The following is a 3,926-nucleotide window of genomic DNA, read 5'->3' as shown; positions in this document are numbered from 1 at the left end:
GTTGGGGTGACTGGGTGTTTCGGGGTGCCCGGGGGCGTTTGTCAGCACCTGTAAAAAAAAAAAAAAAAAAAGAAAATAGCAGAGTCGATGGCTCAGCAGCGCTGGCTCAAGTGGTTATGCGCGTTTGCTCATCCAGTTGTGATGAACTAAAGTGGCAGTAGGGTTATCGGGCTCAAGCTTGACTCAATAAGTGTGCAGGTATTTTGCTGAACCCAGGACAATGGCTGTGGTTGGTGACGCAACTTTGCTAGATGGGCCTGGGATAGTGACCCACACGGGAGCACTCACTTCGTAGCATGGGGTCCAGGCTGGCAGTTTGCTAGGCTCAATGTTGGGCCAGCGATTGTAAGCATTGTTGACATTAATGAGCGTGTTAGAGAGATGGAGGTGCTATCTTTTATAATCGGGGTTGTGATTAGCCATCCGGAGGGCGGTTTTGAGGACTCCTATTTTTTGCTCTACCACGCCGTTACTTTCAGGTGGTATTGCAGGTGGGTGTGGTGCAACACAGTATGCAAGGTGAAAAACTTTTCTAATGCTACGGAGGTGAAGGGTGGCCCCCCATCAGTTTGGATTTCTCCAGGGGTTTTCCAATGCGCAAATGTGACGGTAAAGGCGGTTATTACCGTTGGTGCGTCTGAACGGCGCAGGGGTTTGCACCAAACCTGGCGGGTACTCAAGTCTACGATGACGAGGTCTTTTGGGAATTGTTTTGCCCTGGGTAAGGGGTTGATTAAATTAGCTTGCTAGGTTGTGCCGGGCTTGAAGTATTTGGGTGAAAATGCTGACTTGGTGTGCACTACAGCATTGGTGTGTTTATGCATTTGACATGCCAGGCACTGGTGGGTGGCTTGGTGCTAAGTGAGGGCGGGGATGTCTGGCGAGTTACGACAGTACTTTCTAAGGCGGGACCAATTCTTGTCTGCCGAGAAATGACCCCATTCTCGGTGCAACCAATCAGCGATGGGCTGCACTTGGGGCTTGGGCACTGGTTGGGCTACCAGAGCTGTCCTCGCGGCATTCGGGTTACTTAAGTGAGAGGACTGCAAATGTTGGTTTAATAGCTTGTGGGCCCAATGAGTGTTGTCACAGTGGGAGGGGGTATAAACAATGAAGGCCTGATGGAATTTGGCCCTGACCAAGGTGAATATTTTTTGCCATTTATCTGGGTTTGCTTGTGGCTCCCCATTTTTCGTGGCTACCTTAAAGATATATTGGGAGTCTACTCCAATGATGGAGTTTTCTAACCTTGCGTACTTTTCAGTGGCATGTTTTATGCTGAGTGTGATGCTAGCGGGCATTTTGAGACAGGTAGGTGGCTTCATCTTTATTGCCTAGCTCTGTCTCATGTTCTATGACTATTCGACCTAGCCAGACCATGGCGGCTTCTCCAGGCTGCTGCTTTGTGGACTCAAGGAGGTTTTTTAACTTGGTTATTGAACGTGTTCTCAGGACTGTTTGTGCTGTGGTTCGGCCTTGATTGACCGTCATATACTTGGTGACAGTGACAGGTAATACGAGGGTGGGGTCTCCAACCTCTGGGTATAAGCTGGGCTTTTTTATGGTGCTGGGGGAGCTGGGAGGACTAGTCTCAGCTGAAGGTGGTGCCGAAGGGGGCAGGTATGGGGGCGGTGGTGGTGTCAGAGCGGGGCATGGTTCAGCATCTTTGTCTCTGGTGGGTTCGGGAATGGCCCTTAGGGCAGTCTCTAGAGAGGACTGTTGGTTTTCTCTTATGTTGAGGGCTGTGAGAAACTGTTTAGGCAGGGCGGCTAATAACTGTCGGGGTTCATACTTATCGCCAAGCTTCCCGGGGTTATGGGATTCGTGGAGTGCCCCAAGGGTCTGAACAAGTAGGCTCTGTCCCGGTCCCCCTTTTGTGAGAGCCGGGGGCTGCCATCGGGGGTCTGTAGTACTGCTTGACTTTTTAACAAGCCTGTAAAATTGCTTTAGGGCATGGGTGGGGTCGTTGTTGGGGTCAAGTGGTTTCTTTATCCCTTTTAACTTAACGGCTCAGTTCTCATCTTTGGGTTCAAAGATGGCCATAGGTGAGTGGTGCAGGATGCATGCCCAGTCACCTTTGGACGTTAAAACTTCTCACTTCTCATGCCCTTGGGTCAAAGATACATAACTCTCAATTTGGGGACCACCTGAGTTGTCCGCGACTTGGTGGTAATTACAATGGAGATACAAGTCATCGTCGGTGTCGACCGACCAATCCTGCCACAGACATGGGCATCCTGTTCGTGACGCCATGATGCACTACGTTGGAAATGCTCAGTTGTGGCTAGGTCGGTGGGCTGGACACCAATGAGGACGCAGCTTATGATTAATATGCAATATTTATTTGGCTTTAACCTATAAAATATTGACAACTCAAACAAATTATTTTCTACATAATACTAATCTATGACAACATACAATAATCAAACAATCAAAGCTGAGGAGCGATGTCCGTTGGGTCACGAGGTTCAGGTCAAGGCCCCTTGCTTTCAAAACCACGAGTGTAGTTTTCGCGTGGCTGGCTAGGGGCCCTAGTCTCAGACCTGGTTAACGGCTTATTTCTTAAAAGGTCATTTATCAATCAAAACATAATCAATCAAAATAACTACAAACAGCTAAACGGGAAATTACGTCCATTGAGTCACGGGGTTCAGATCAAGGCTCCTTGCTTTCAAGATTGCGGACGACTTTGGTGCGGCTAGCTAAGACCTTAGACTCAGACTTGGTCAATGGCTCAGGTCTTTTACAGGAAAGACAAACAAATACAGACAAAAATAGCTACAGTCTTACGTGCATGCTTACCACTACAGCAAACAAAAGGAGCAGCTTCATGGCTGGGAACGTTAGTCTCTTCGTGGAGGCTTCAAGAACGACCTGAGGCAGTGCTGGGGGGGGGTGACCCTGCGGGTGATCAGTCTGTGGGCTTTTTGACGCTTGAAGTTACGGTTTGAACTTCCCCCGTCAGGGCCTTATGGCTTTACTTTTTTATACCCTTACTCTTTTTCACTTATTTTTACTGGCTAATTATGTTACCTTCCTGCCAGCATTCTGTTTACTCATCAGTAGCCCCTTCCTCACGCAGTCTTCTCATTGTTTTCTGCTTAGCCAGTTATCTTGCAATTTCCTTCCTGCTTCGATGGCGGTTCGATGTGGTTGACTTCCCTGCCTCATGAACGTGACAGGGGTCACCCGTCTAGAGGCTTGAGTTATGGCTTAGCATTCTGCTATTTCGCTGCGGCTTGGCCATTCATTTGGGGAGATGCCCGTGACAGTGGTCTGGTACAGAAGTTCCATAAACTGCCTTGACATAAATCAGTGGAGTCTGACCAATTTGGCCATTTTGAAAGTGATTTAAGTGCACTGAATGTCTCTTCTGGTACAGGTATAAACTGGTACCTGGTTACTTAAACTGGTTTATGCACAACTTCTGTCCCTAGCCACAATATACATTAGGCTTGGTAAGTGAATGTAAAATAGCCTGAGATTAAGGTGGCACATGTTTTATACTAAGGATCCAGGAGAAGTCTCAAGACATGTAGTCAAAAATAGGGTGCAAGACTTAACCTTCATATTCGCATGCTCTCCATTTACTTGCTTTTTTGTGTTATACTCCTACATTCATCCTTTCCACATTGGAGAAATCAAATTCTGTTTTCACCTTACCATTATAAAGCTCTCTTTCTTTCAGATAAGAGAGAAATGTGGCCCTTGATACAAATATCTAAGGCATCTAAAACTCTTGTAACCTCAGTGAGATTAATTCAGTGGTTAAATATTTAAGGGAATGCAAATGAAATGGCAGTATATGGGGTGTGAATTTAGGAGGGTATGCCATACAAGCATTGGTCATATTTTCAGCTGGTAAGAACTGGCATAACTTTGCTAGAGTTAGTGGAACTTTACAGATACAGATTTGGCTTGAATTG

This window comes from Gavialis gangeticus, unplaced genomic scaffold (assembly GCF_001723915.1).
Source record: "Gavialis gangeticus isolate Ggan-Ray unplaced genomic scaffold, GavGan_comp1, whole genome shotgun sequence".
In the NCBI taxonomy this organism is placed as follows: Eukaryota; Metazoa; Chordata; order Crocodylia; family Gavialidae; genus Gavialis; species Gavialis gangeticus.
This window is presented reverse-complemented; position numbering follows the sequence as displayed.